This window comes from Coloeus monedula (assembly GCF_965178545.1).
Source record: "Coloeus monedula genome assembly, chromosome: 5".
Taxonomy (NCBI): Eukaryota; Metazoa; Chordata; class Aves; order Passeriformes; family Corvidae; genus Coloeus; species Coloeus monedula.
In genome coordinates, this window is record NC_138785.1 from 38,699,310 (window position 1) to 38,714,923 (window position 15,614).

A 15,614-nucleotide genomic window follows, 5' to 3' on the forward strand; every position below is an offset into this window, starting at 1 on the left:
TCTGCATTTTAAATTAATAATTTCCCAAATCTTTGTTTGTACTGAACCCTGAGGTCAAACCAACTGCCTCCATTTTAGATTCAGACAAGCATCTTCCAGACAAACAGAAGTGAAATTCTGGTGACATAAACAATTTACACATTACAGGAACTCTACCTTTAAAATTCAACCTGCAAATTGAGGTTCTTAGAATATGAAATTGCAACACTTAGAGTGAAATAGTCTTCTGTGTGGTAGATGGGGAAGAGGTTGGTGTTGGTGGTAATCTTGCAGGTTGTTTCGTTTCTCAGTGTTTCCTAAAGAAAGCGTTGTTTTGCTTTCCTCCACTAATTAAATGCTTGCTAGGTGCAAAGAGCAGCACTCGTTGCATAAAAAGGATGGTTAAAGTGGTTAAAGAGCTACCCAGAAGTTTGTCACAGTGCTCCATAGCCACCAAGTGCCCATATGAATTTGTCTGTACAAAATACTATCTCCTTTAAAGAAAATTGTAAAAGCTCATAGACTTCTTGAAGGTAGGACTTAATCTTTAATGTCTTCCTGTCTCAGGTGCTCCACTGTAAATTGTGGTCATTCATTTCTGTGCAATCAAGCATAGAAAATAAAGAGTAAGCTTCATTCATGTGAGAATAGGAACCATAATAAAACATAGCATAGCAATGCAGAATGTGATTACAAGGCTGGGCTTTCTAAAATCTATTTAATTTTGCTTAAATTTCTCTCTGTCTGGATTCCCCAACAAAATTATGGATAGTACAAAGAAAAATTATGAAGTAATTAGCATTCCAGGAATCATACAGAGGACTCTGGGAGAAAGCAAGCAAGCAAATTAAGTAATACATATTTCATTTCATTAGAGGTTAGAAATTGTGTTGATCAGTATATAAACGAAAGCTGACAGTTAACAATTTTTATCTCAAGTGAAGAAAATCCTGTAAGTTGAATCAGTTGAATTTAAAAAATTAAGCTTAGTTAATATGGGCCATTAACTTAAGAGTTCGACTCGATCATCCATCTGGGTGCCTTCCAACTCAGAGATTCTGTGGTCTGATGCACATTAGAAGGGTGGAAAGTTGGCTTCAATGGCTCTAGCTCTAGGCTGCTTTTCCTAGAAGAGGCTCAGCTACTTAACCCATATTCAGCAAAAGTTTTGTTTCTGAAAAAGGGGTTCTTGGTAAGTGTCTTCTTGTTAAGAGAAATATTTTTGGTTTTGTTGTGGTATTAGTAATGTAAAGGTTTAGGGGCTGTGTCAGAACATGAGCTGAGTAAGAGACAAAACCAGAAAGCATGTGTAATTTTTCTATTGTAATTTCTGGTGTTATTTGGAATTTCAATTTTATTTGTTATGACCTCTATTTTTCAGTCTGTTTTCTAGTTAGATTTGTAAGTCCCCTTGCCAATCCCAGACAGAAGCTGCTGGTTCTAACTTCTGCAAGTTCCTCTTCTTTAGTAAGGGCATTTTGAGGAAGTGGTTTAGCATCGATGTCAGTGGTTTGATAGATCCAAGGACAGAGTAAAAGGCTCCAACAAGTTCCTGGAAAAAAGAGGCACTTGAGTGTGGTGTAGCAAAAAAATAGGAGAAGGAAAGAGGTTGCCTGCTCCCGTAAACACAAACCATTTTTCATGTTCTAGTTCTGTCTTTGGCTGAGAAGGACTTGGTAGAAGACGAAGAGAGGACAGTCTGCCACTGCCTAAAAACCACATAGTACTTCATCAGTTTTCCCTGGTTTCCCATACACACTCAAAGAAGGTCATTTCTGCCAACCTTATAACAGGAAGTCAGGATTTATAATGAATGTAATTTTTCTGAACCAAACTTTTTTTACTCAAACTAGGGCTACTGATTTTACACTGTACTATTTCTTCTGGGAATAAATTTCACATGGAAATGTCCCAGAAAGCAGGAGATTCTCAAGGCATTTTACTTGCAATGTTTCTCTCCATCTTTTCTTTATATTTGGTTCATGGAACTTTCAAACTCTTCTGTAGCATTGGCTGGTGCAAGGTTTCTAGTGAGACATTCATATTTACTAAAAAATGGTTTCATGGTGTACTAGAAATCGCAGTTCTTTTGGAAATTAATGATACATGGAATTCTGTGATTCAGAACATGCAAGTGCAGAGAAATAAAAGACTTTTTTTTTTTTTTTAATAACAAGCTAGAAACAGACAGCTAAAAGGCAGAGAAAAAAACCTGAAGCTAAAAGAAAAAAAAATTATAAATGTACAATTTCACTCCCTCAGAATTTCAGCAGCTATAAATTGGCAAATGTCATTTATGGTTTAGAAATGAAATATTTAGTTAATCCAATAGGCTTTTCTCCTCAGGCCAACAGTATGAAAGAAAAGCAGAACATGCAAGCCTGATCATGTGCTTATGAACATCTTTCTGCATGATCAGGATGTGGATTTGCTAGTCATTGTTGTGCCTCCGTGAGCCACACCAGTGCTGATGTCAGTGCTCCCTAGTGATATGAACTGGCTCAACCTTCTGAAAGTTGTCCCACATATTGTGAGGTACAAAGACTGTTGGATTACTGTGGCACTTTGCCAGCAGCTGGCTTGTTTAGAGGAACAAGTCATTGAGGAAGCTTGTAACAGGACCACATGGGATGAATATCTGGCAGTGAGGGAACAGGGGCAGTATGGGCATAGGCAGGTTCTTGATTCCACTGTCTGTTCCCTTTTAACCTGTCATCCTAAATCTCAATACTATCTGTGTATTTAAGCATGTCTTCCAAAGCTGTGGCTTTTCAGTAAGCTCACTTTTGTTGATTTTTTTTTTTTACACAAGAAACAGAAGGTGGTGAACTTTTGTTGCATTTTTTCTCATGGAGACTGTGTAGTAGAAGTGATTACCTGTGAGATTGGAAAAACTCCAATGCACACTTACTGAGTTATCTCAAGTATGTTCCTTATTGAAATAACTTAGGAATCACAGTGTTTGTACTACAGGTCACATGTTTATTCCTACATATTGCCACAAATGATAGCAGAAACATGGTAATTCAGCCTTTTTATTGATGCCTTCTCCTGGTCTTAAAATCAAGAATCATACATGGTTAGAAGGGAAAAAGGGATTTTACCTTGGTATTTATTTTAAGGATCGTTAGGTGCACTACGTCCAGGTGGAATGCACCCAAATGCACACCGCAATGCACACCCCTGATAGATCTGGTATAACATTATAGGTCTTACTAATTAGCATATCTATCCAAAATTCCCCAATGAGAGGCTCGAGTGAGCCACCCTGCCCAAGGAACCTTGCCCTGGATGGTTCTATCTTGGTTTACAGAATGTGTTCTGGAGAGGACCTTGGGGTCTGGGGCACACTGATCCCTAGCTACCAAGCTTCTAAAATATTTAGTCTCTCAGCTTGACAGACAAGTCCAAGAATGGAGGCTAAAAAGCACTAAGAATACAGAAGTTATAAAAAGCTATAAAAGATGTATAAAAGAAAAGGTAAAGAATCATCATGGCATCATTATAAAGCTTCATTCATAGTAATGCAATGTGACCTTCAAAAACCTGTCTGGCTACTTCAAATGTTTACAAGAGTAGGGAATGTTTGGTGTGCTGTTATATAGATGTTTTTAAATATTAATAGAAAGAAGGTTATCTTTCAACTCTTTACCCAATCAGTTTCTTTCCTTCTAAAATATATTGTACTTTGAAGACTAATCTGTTTGCAATGTAGTATAATAAATGTATGACAACTAGTGTTCACGAGAAAATAGAAATAATATTTGATATCATTTCCTAGTTAAAGAATAAAATTGCTACACCTGCACAATAGGGTAGTCACAGCACTTAGTTTTGCAGGGTCAAAGTGAGTTTCAGCTCCAAAGATGTCATGGATTCTTGAGAAAAAAACCAATATGAGTTCAGGCCAATAATGGTAGAAATACTTTCTATGGTGATACAGGATACAGTACCTTTGAAACAGAAATATTTTGCCCTCACCTCCCTAGCTGCAAAGGAAAATAATGTTAGTAATTGCATCTAATACTTCTAGTCTGAAACAGACTAAAAAAATTCAGGACTGTGTCTATCACTGACAATAAAATTTTCATATGATGTAGTTTTTATCTTTTGGATAAAATGAAATTTCTGGGTTTCCCCTTAATGCTAAAATAAAATTAAAAGCCTTTTTAACATGATGCTGGCACATAAAACAATATTTTCTTAGAAATTAAAGGGATATTAGAGGTATGAGAATATATAACTAATTTAGAATTTGATGTTTTTATGTGAGCAATCCTGCCTTACTAAAGTAATCTCATTTACTTAATAGTCTTTTCCAACCGTAATAATTTTGTGATTCTATAATTTGCCTTCCATTTTAAACATTGTCTGCTTTTGTAAAGACAAAAAGTGCTGTATCTCTGTAAATTATGCAGCAGGGTCCTCTGAGTGTAAGTTTCTTCCCTAGCCCTTCAGTCCATTTTTCCAGCTTGCCTTCTAAGCTTGGAAATGTGTTTTTTTGATATGATTTGCAAACTGTGTAATTAGGACCACCAGGGGATGCATTTGCTGCATAGTCCAGATCAGCTGAACAATTCCTGCTGATACACAGCCCAAGAAATAGGGTGAGGAAGGCAGGTACAGTAAACTCCCCAGACCTCCTTCTGGGCAGAATTGATGTTGGAGGGATACACAACCATTCAGATTATTCTAGTTCACCCCAGTCTGTCATGTCTAGAGTTCCCTTAATGTCGCAGCATATCATGGCCTAGGAAGCCCTTTGATATGTTAGATACCTCCTCTCTACAACCAATTCAAGGCCAGTGTAGGACGAGCCCCTCCTTGTCTCAGACTAGGTTAGATGTGTTCTTTCTGTTCACCAAGAGTAACTCAGAAGCAATGAAAACATTGTATGTGGTGCCCTCATGCTGCTAGCAGCACTGGTTTTTTTTCTACCATAAACAGAAATTTCCCTTCTTTAATTGGGATATGCACATGGAAGTAGAACCTCTGCTGTTCCAGGCAGAGGCCAGCCTCACAAATGGTGTCAGGTTTCTGTGTATTTTTTGCCTTCCCTTTACACTACAGTTAGCAGTGTTATCAGTTACTCATTATGAGATAAAAGCCTGCAGCCCATTCTTCTGTGTGTAATTTCTAAACCTCTGGATCTGGTCGTGGGAAATAGAACTGTGCAGCCACGCTCAGTGATTACAAGAGAAACCAAGAAAAGGAAAAAAAGGATAAAAGTTTATTTCTTTTTAGGAAGAAAATTCCTAGCCATACACTGTCACTGTATGGTGGATCTTTATGCCATCACTTGCCACCATTTGACATGAGCTATTTGTTGACAGATTAGCACTCAGACAGGTTGTGGGGTGATATGGTGGTCTGAAAATGAGTAGTCCCAGAAGCACCATATTATAGCCCATCTAGAGGGTGTTAAAAAAGCAATGTGCAGAACCACAGAACAGGCCATGTTGGAAGGGACATTGAAAAACCACCTGGTCCAACCTTTAATAGGAAATGGAGCATAGATGAGATTATCCAAATACTCTAAAACATCATAGAGCTCTTTGTCCCAGAGGAGATGCCCCTAAGAAGGCTTTCCTGCAGCTTTCATGGATTCTTGCCCATCTCCTTATCCTTTTTTCTCTTGACTGGTACTGACACACATTCTTCCCTCCTAAGAATTTTGACACTTCACCTCTCAGGCTGTGGACTGATCTACAGCCAGTAGGTGACAAATTTCTTTTCAAGTTCTTCTCTCTTTAGTCATCTGATTGTGTTTCACCAGAATTCACGTGAAACTTCTCCAGTACCAGTCTGATTCTCAAGAGCAGGGGAAACACTCTGATTCTGTGTCCTCTAAGGTGATCTCAGGCTCTACAGAGTCACTTCCTTGATGGCTACTTTTACTTCACCTTCTCATCTTTGACCCTACCTCAAAGTGTAAAAAGATGAAGTTTTAAGTGCGGAAAGGTCAAATATGAAAAATAGTGTAATTTCATTTCAGCCTGGCACTAACAGAACATGAAATTAAAAACAATGCATTACTTGATAAGGAAGAACTTATTGCATGTAGAGAGGCCGCAGTCCTCAACTATCAAATGTTCTATCTGAAAACACATCATTTAGAACAGGAAACTCAGAAAAATATGTTTCCTCCAGATCAAGTTGACGTAATGGTGTATATAAGGTAATTAATATTCTGGATTTCAAACTGGCCTAATGGAATCCTCCAACGCAAAATGATACAAGAAAGCAAACAAAACATTTCCTTTCTTTTTCCAGAGAAAGATAAATAGGAATATCTAAGCGAGTCCTGACAAGCTTTAAAATCTGATATGAAATTTGATTGTATTATATCACCTAAACAGGATGAGAGAGTTGTTGAGAGCTGGTTGTTCCACTAAATAAACCTTATTTAGGAGCAAAAAAGTAACAGTTGGTGACCAGAAACTCTTTCAATCCAGAGCTAAAATGTGGTGTATCAGACTAGGAAGTTTAAAAAGCCTAACCATTTTCTAGATGTTAGAGGAAGCAAAACAAATCATCACTCAAAGTGCTTATTGTTTGAGACATTTAGTTAGGAATGAACACTCAGAGGCATAAAATCTGCAGGAAAATAGTAGAATGAATCTCTGAATGGTGGACACCAATTATTTCGGTATTGCATCCAACTTTAGCTTAAAGAGCAAACAGATGTGCTTGAAGTGTATTACCCTTTCCACTGTCCTTTCCCTAATTCAATTAAGTAGATGGAGAGAAAGAGCAAGAGACAATGTGCTTTCTCTCTCCACATAGGGCTGGCTATTGATATGCAGCAGGCTGAAGTTGATGGTTCTTGTGACAAATTGATTAAATTTGCTCTTTCGGTATATCTACCAGCTTCTCCTAGAAGATACACTATCCTCATGGATTTTAAGTCTGTTCTTCTAAACAAAAGTGTGATGTAAGGCAAGAAGTTTGTGTTTTACCAGCTTCAAGTTCTTGCCTTTTCTTTGACCGCCAAGTTAGAGGGTGGTGCAGGATGTAAAAAAATACACTGATCTCCACTGGATTTAATGAGTACAGTTTTAAAACTAATTTTATACAAATTTATCACTCTATTTATTTTTTTGATATGTGAGTGGAATTATATATCCAACAAGAGATATGCAAACCCCTCAAAAGCTGCCAAAGAATACAAGTTATACAACCAAGCATGTCACAGGCTGACTTAGTGACTCACATCTTGGCAGCTGCCCTATAAACAAAGCTACTGAATTGGTTTGAATCTGTCTAATCATAGAACCTTTTATGCAGCTCACTTTCAAAGACATGCTGTAAAGAATTACTAGAGAGTGAAAATTTGATCAAAATGCATGAGTTACTAATTATTTGAAAAAATTAGAGCGGGCTTTAGAAATTCGATTGTAATAGTTTTATTTCAGTCTCTGAGTTTTAATCAGATATGAATTCATACTAAATCTAAACCAAAGATTTGCAAATCCAAATGCGTTCTCTTAGTAATTTGTATTTCTGCTTTGGGAGTCAGCCAATCACCAATGCCAGAGCTTCTAATCACCTGAAGAACTTTTTGAATATCAGGTAAATATTGAGGATCCAGTAGTCATAGTTGCTTTACAGGTGATTAGAGTCCTGCTCATATATTCTAAGTGCTGGAAAGCAAGGAAAAAAGTAAAGTAAAAAATTAGAAACCAATAACTATGATTCTGCAGGTCAGATTTTTCCTCAAGTTGTAGTATTATGGAGGTAGCCAAGTTCCAAGACAGGGTAGTCATGTTGGTTATTAGCAGCTATTTGCCAGTTTATAGAAGTGTAAAATGTCTTTATACTCCAGAGCTCAATAGGAATGAGTGTTAAGCATTAATAGTTGAGGATACTTTTGCTTGATCACAAGCCCCCTTTAGAAAATCCCAATAAATACTGAAAATTTAGAATGATTACTATACTATATTGCTACAGTCTTTATAGGTAGATTTGTGCTAATCTGCACCTGTGACTGTAAAATCTCATCTTTCTCTTCATTTCTTCTGGAATGTAGGTTTTTTGACTTTCAGAACTGAGGACACAGTCACCTCTGCCTGGAGAGGAGCGAAAAGTATTTGTGGTCAATTTGGCTAAACATTAGCATTTCATTTAGAAATTGACTAAGAATTCAGTTTATGCATATTTTCAACTACTTTTAGCAAATCTTCACAGTTTGTCACATGCTCTGGGGCAGCATTTACTGTTAGATAGTTCCTAAGTCCGTGTAAATTACCAATTTCTTCTGCATTTTCTCCAGAATTGTGCAGCTCAGAAGCTGTGATCCAATACATATGGAGATGAATTTTAATTTTCTGGGATAGGCCAAAAATGACTTTTAACTGAATGTTTGTTTGAATATCCAGAGATTAAGGGATACTGGAAGCATAGAGCTAACAAACAAAGACAGCTAATGCAGCTCACTTTTATCCAGAAAGTGGAGAACAATGCCTTGCGGGAGGGAGGTCTTGGAGAGAGGCAGAAAATTCCATCTTCTTTCTTTGGGGGATTCTGGCATAGTTTTCACCTTCCCTGACTACAAGGGCTGTCCAAAATTCTTAGTCTTCACAGGAAGATTTGGCAAAGAAGGAAAACTCCATCAAGACCAATTTGCAGTTAATGCAGTTAATGCCTCACTACTGTTATGCCATTATTTTTTGTCTAGCGCAGAGACTTGAACACAGATTCAGCTGACTTGTATGCTGGTTCAGGCTCACTGAAGTTGATGACATCTTAGCATTTCCCTGAAGCTTAGCATGCAAATACTGCTTTAAATACAGATGTTTTCCCAACATGACAAATGTTTCAGTGCTGAAGTGTCATTTAATTTAAAAACAAAAGTGTTTTGTTATAAATGCAGCACCAAGACTTGAAATTTACAGAAATTAAGCACATTTAGTTTATTTAAATGATTATGATTGCTCTGCAAGCTGTTGCTAACTGAAGATGCCAAAACCAAAGTCTAATAGGGTTTTAGTCCTTATGTCTGTTAAACAGACTCCACAGATTTCTGTTGGCACCCTGAAGTTTTTTAATTTATTCTACAAATGTGTTTTCAGGGCCAAGTGTTTTAAGAAACTCTCATTGAAAATGAAGTTTGAATTTTATTCCAGTGTGTAGAGTGAGTACTGAATAATTTTTGTTCCTTAAAATGTTTAAATAATTTTTTTCCTTACAGTATGGTACAATTACAAATTGAGGGAAAAATAGTGGCCAGTAGGAAACTTGCTATCCACACTAATATTTATACAAGATCTTTGTTGTTCATAGGAATGAACCTTACTCCTTCAGCCAGAGTTTGCACCATGTACATGTTATAGACAAATACCTGTACTGCAAGATACAGCTATTTATCTTCAGTTCAGTTGAGTAGCACAAGCTTTGTACTTTATAGAAACATTTTGTTCTATGTGCTTTTTTCTTGGCTTTTTTTTTTTTTTTGAATACTTGACATATTAGACATAATGACAAAGAGTAATGAGGTTACTCAGATGATATATTTGGTGATTTTTGAAGGAACACACTCCCAGAGGTCAGCCTAGTGGCCATATTTTCGATTTTGGCCACACTGTAGCATAATTGTTCTTTTTAAGCAGAACTCACTGTTTTATTCCATCCACAGTTCTGTTAAACAAATGAAATGGCAATGTATGTTCTTTTATGCCTTTTTTTGAGTTTTGGCCTTATTGTTTCCTTTTGTTTGCCCCTTCTGTAAGTAAAAATTAATCATGCTAGCAGCTTAAACAACAAAAGAAAGAAAACCCATATCAAAAAATGTAAATTTGCCCTGCCCCAAGGTTGGACTAAATGGTGTTAAATATCATTTCCAACCTAAGTGATTCTATGATTCTAAAGAATCTGTCATGAAATATTTGGGAAGTGTCCCATGTATAGCATCACAAAGCTTACAGTGACTGTGATTATCTGTGACAGTATATAAAATAATAAGAAATTATAATAGATAAGAGCATAGATTTGCCTCAGCAGGTGGCGTTTGAGGGATACATAATATGTCAAAGATTATACATCAGCTAATGTTTGTTTTTAAAGAGCAAATCTAATTTTAATGTATTTCAGGGGCTGAGAAGAAAAATGAAACTGCAATTCAACTGGGTAAAACATTATCAATAAAACGTAATTTATACAGATTTAATGTTATTTCATGATCTTAAGACACCAAATTTGGGAGATAAACATCACTGAGAAATAATGCTTCACAACTTTTATAAAAGTTGCTATCTCTAGGGACATGCATAGATAGTGAATATTGCTCTAGAAGAAAAGATTTCTATTGTATGTGTAGATTGTGAGTGTGTAGTAGGTACATGTATGTAAAGATATATGTGTGTATATACATATATATGTATAAAAAAATGCTAGCTGCATTTTCTCTAGTCTTGCATTAATATGTACCATATATAGTAATTCTCTTAAATCAACATAACAATAGTTTTGATAAGTGCCACCTAATTTGTAAGCATTGCTGATGGCAGTGTATTTAAACAGATTTACAAATGCAGAGAAGGTTAAAAGCTCCATAAAGCAACACTATATGTGTTTGAAGTGAAATTGCCAGAAGGATTTTGTACCAGGAATTTGTTTCATTTTTGTAAGAACTGTTCCAGGATAAGTAGTAGAGAATTCAGTATTCTCTTCCTATCTCTGGGTCTTTCTTCAGAACTGCACTGTTTGTGTGTATATGATGTTAACTGCTTGTAGTGTTAATTGCTGAAATAATCCTTCAAGGTCAAATGCTGTGCAAGATTCTGAAGTGTTAGTCATTTAAACTAAGTCAGAATGTCTAGATGAGCTAAAATACAACTATTTTTTCTGAAGAGTTTTACATTCCTGTGTTCCACAAATATCTTTATTTCCTCTTCACTTCTGTGGGTTTCGTTTGCAGTTGTGGGAAAGTGAACTGAAAGCTATCTATGCACCTTTTTTTTTCTGAAAGCAAGCAGAAGTGTGCTTATTCTCATGTCCTATAGTAAAGAGTTCAAAGCTGTGTGACTGAGAGCCTGATTTCCTATTCTTCTTTCTTTCCTTTCTCAAGACTGTGGTTGCTGAGGAAAGTTTCCATTGCAAAGAAAAAAAAAGCTGCTGAGATACCTTGAGCCATTTCTTTGATGTGGAGCATCATGTGAACTAATAAACTGCCCTTAACAGTTTCTCTGAAATCAGTGAGATGAGTGATGTCTTAAGTGAATATGTTCTTGGTGGAACAGCTGAAGAAGAACAGCTGTGTTTTGGTGTAGCTGGAGTGTAGTTCACTTCTGAAATGCTTGTGTTTGTGGTAGTCCAATGTAAAGATGCAGAGAAGGAGTTGGCAGGGTCAGGGTGACAAATAAGGGATTAGATAGATCTTTTGCATTCTTCTTGGATGTCACTACAGTAAGTCTCTGCTTGATGAGACTAAATCTAGAGCCTTCAACCATTCAGATTTCCTGGACCAGATGTCAGACCTGTCACCAGATGATCATCCTGTCCTGTGTAGCCTCTTTTCTGTGTGAAAGGAGGAGGGCTAGGAACCCTCTGATGTGAAAGGGAAAGCTGAAAAAGTGCAATTCTTGTAGCAAGAAATCAATTCCACCTCTGCAGTAGTAATAATCTCTCTAAAGTTTGCCCAGCAGATGCCAGCAGTAAATTAATACAGAGCTTGTAAAAAATAAAAGGACCTGAATATATAACTGCTTCAAATGCTTCTCTGCTGAATGATTGCTTGAAATAGTTCAATTCTTTTCATTAAGATTTGTTGTTACTGTGAAGATCCTGATTTTATCCTCTGAATCCCTGAGAGAATAGTGTGTTAGACTGTCTCTATATAAATCAGAAAACATTCAGATTTAAATTTGGGCCACAGTGCATAGCAAAGGCCTTTCACTTAAACAGTGGGGTTAAGTTACTTAAAGATGTTCCAGGTTTAGCATCTTCGCACCTTATTTTTACCTGATCTCTTCCTGTTTACTGTCTCCATCAGAGTAGGAGCATAACTCTTCTTGTTTACTGTCCCTTTCTGTTTTAATTTTAAATTTGACCTGACATTAAGCTGTTCCTTTCTGTACTGGAGGGGAAAAAAAAAAAAAAATCTAAGTCATATGGTATTATCCTTCACTTTCATTGCACCATCTGGATTCCTGGAGCTGGAGCTGAAAACTGTCAACGTCTCTTGACGCAAAGCAAATAGACTTAGCTAAAAGGGAAGTTCAGGCTGGAGAATCATCCTGTAGAAAGTTTAGAGCAGTTCAACACTGGAGGAAGGAAATCATCTGTCAGAAGAGCCCTATCCTGCCCAAAAGCCATAGCATTAGATATCTAATGCTGTTCCTTTAAAGATTAGTCTCATATTCATGATTTCACTGGAAATATGATTTTGGTTTTATTGAAGTTTATTTTTGGTTTACTGTTTGCAAGGCTTATGTTCCAAAGAAGAGGAAAAGGTTTAGTCTCTCGTATCTGGACTTCCTTAATTTAAGGAAACTACAAGAAGGATTTGTTACTCCATGGTTCACCCTGTCAGTAACAAAATTGATACACATATGATTTTATGGCGCTCAGAATACAGGTTAATTCCAGGTCATTCTGAGCTCTACAGAATGCAATGAATTATCCACATAATTATGTGGATTATGTACCTCGTAAGTGCCTTGAATCAAAGCATTAAAGAATGCAAATAAACTAACACTGTCATGCAAAAAAGCATTTGAAATGCCTTATGATTTGGGCTTTTGTGTAGGATCATAAGCACTGAGAAAAATGGAGTTCATATTTATTCTTTAACCGTAAGAAAAATCCTATTTGAAACTCTAAGGACCCTCTGAAAAGTAAACTTGATTGGGATTGAGTGGGATTGAGTGTTCATTCCAAATAATGATCATTATACGATTCTAGAATATTACCGGTTATTTTTGTGGTCTTGGCAATTAGTGTATCTCATTTAAAATATTTATTTTTCCTTTTGGCTGAGTTTCCCTACAGCACTGGAACAGTTGTCTTTAAAATGATGGTCTCTCAGGCAAAATAAATTAAGTCTTGGAAATATGTCAAGACTTTTAACTGAAGATGAAGTTTCAAAACAGTCTTTGTGCAAAAAATGAATCTCACTTTCCCTCTTCAACTCGTCTTTCTAACCTACTGCTTCTCTGGTGCTTCTCTCTGTGAATCAAACATATGCTCTCTTTCTTTCTTTCTGACTGGAAGACTTCCAAAGTCTGGGGGGAAGTCTTACAGGAAACCCTTCCAAAACATATGTAGGACTTGTTCTTCCTGTGCAGATAAAATCCTCAGATGTGTTTAAATTCAGACTGTCTGAAACTGGAAAGCTGTAATATTTGGTTTGGGGCACTTTTTAATTAAAAGGTATAATTTTGATGGATATTTTTCACATTATGATTTGCATCAAGGATTTTGCTTCACTGTACATATTTCTTTCAGTAAGTTCCAGATGTGCTATCATTTGAGATTTATCTTAGTTTGACTGTTTCTTTGATTCTGAGGCTTCCTTATCAGATTATCAGATGGAAATCAGTGCAATATATGCCTTTCATGAAGTTTTCGGTATGGCTTTGATTTGAAAACATCTGTCTTTTGAGTTAAAAAATTAATCCGGATGAAAAGACCTATACATATAAGATATGATTTAAATCCTTTCCCAGATACAGGCTTAGATTTTTGAGGTGTCCTGGGCTCTAATTGCATGTTTTATGAATCTGATTTTTTCTTGTGTGACTACTGATATACCACATAAATGGAATCTTAGAATAATGCCAATTCATAGAATTATAATTTTATAGAAGTGGAATATTGCAAGTTAATTGAGCAATGACTAAAATGATTAGCTGTAATTAACTTTATATTTCTTTCTTGTTTTCCTCCTTCAGGGAGCATACATTGGACTCCTGGTCTTTTATTACTAACATTATTAAATGATATATTCTTTCACTGATTCCCTGGGAAAGTCAACCCAGCCTGTTTAGCGGACATTTCTTTTGGGGTATCAAGGAGGAGAGATAACCAAAAGCAATCAAACCAGCAATGTATCATCAGCAATATTCCAATCATTCTTTGAAGTGTGTTACTAAGAGAAGCTGCTAAATTACTGTCTTAGTGTGGTGTTTGGTGGTTTCATGTTTTGCATGTTCTATCATCATTATTAAACCTTCCCTCGTTTCTAGGCTATGTTGAAATCCTGCTTAACAAGGAGACACTCAGAGGTAGGTGATTATCAGCATTAGGACCTAACAAACACATGCAGACTTCAAGTTTACATCACATCTTTTACACTATTCTGCCATGTATTGGGAAATGCCCTGATTTTAATGAGACAAACGTAGAAACTCATACTATCACATCAGATAGTAGTTTTTAATCCAGAGGGGTATACAGATGCTGTCAGGGCTGCTAAAGGTGTGGCTAGCATCCTGTGTGCATTCAAAATGGGCTTAAAAAATACTGTTTAATAATAATTAATTAGTATAATTAATTATAATTATTAATAATTAATATTATATTTATTATAATTATATAATTAATAATAATAACCTAACAAAAAATGGAGGCATTGGGAGAATGATGAGCAATTCAAAGTATGGGTTTCTGTTTATTTTCTTCTCCCCACAGACTTATTACTCCCTGACTTCCACAGAAGGTGAGTACTATTGTTTCCACTCTTTCGGTTACAATGCTAAAAAAAAAAAAATCAGTGAAATTAAAGTCAGTACTCCTAAGAAGGGTAAATATTAACTTCCCAGCTTTCCCAGGAGCTATTAAATCTTCTTATGCTATGAGCCTAATTGAATTACCATGCAAAAAATTATTTTTGTTAGGCATGTGACCCATGAAGTATGAAGCTTTTTGTATAAATGTAGCTGAGGATTGACCTGGATTCAGAAGGTCCAGTAGTGCTCAGGAGGTAGGAAGCTCAAATTTTATTTTCATTGCCACTATATGACATGCTACATCTGAGAATATGTACTGTGAAAGCAAAAGGCACATGTATAAAACATGATAAAAACCAGATTATTCAGGATTGAATTGACATTTTACTCAATGAAGGCAAGAAATTAAAGGTTTAGAAAATAAGATTTAATGAGCAAGCAAACATTTCACTCAATGCCAAAATATTCATCCTTGTATATACAAAGTGAGAAAATTCACATATATATATTTATTTATAAAAGAAAACAAAAATATGTCAGAACTATTTTATAAATATCTAAAATCCAAGAAGTCAAAAATCTGTACTTTCTTAAATGATATACAACATATTAAGTTGCACATATATGTGAGGAATGTGAATCTTTTCTGTTCTATTTAACATTTCATAAGAAAAATTAAATTCTCAACTCCTTATGGCTGCATTTGTGATCTCAATTCCTGAACTGAATTCCTGATCTGAAGAATTCAAGATGTAAATAAGTAGGCATGACAGTGAAAAGAATTATAACAAAGTAAGTCAGATCTGCTAAAATATGCTTCGAGTAGGTAGATCAGAACTACCAGAATGAAAAAAAAGTGGCCCCTACTCCTAAATAATAATTGAAAAAGGATTCAGAAGAGTGTGTTTATTCTACTAAATAAATACTGTTATTAGTGCTTATAGAATCAGAATAGTGTGGTAACATCTT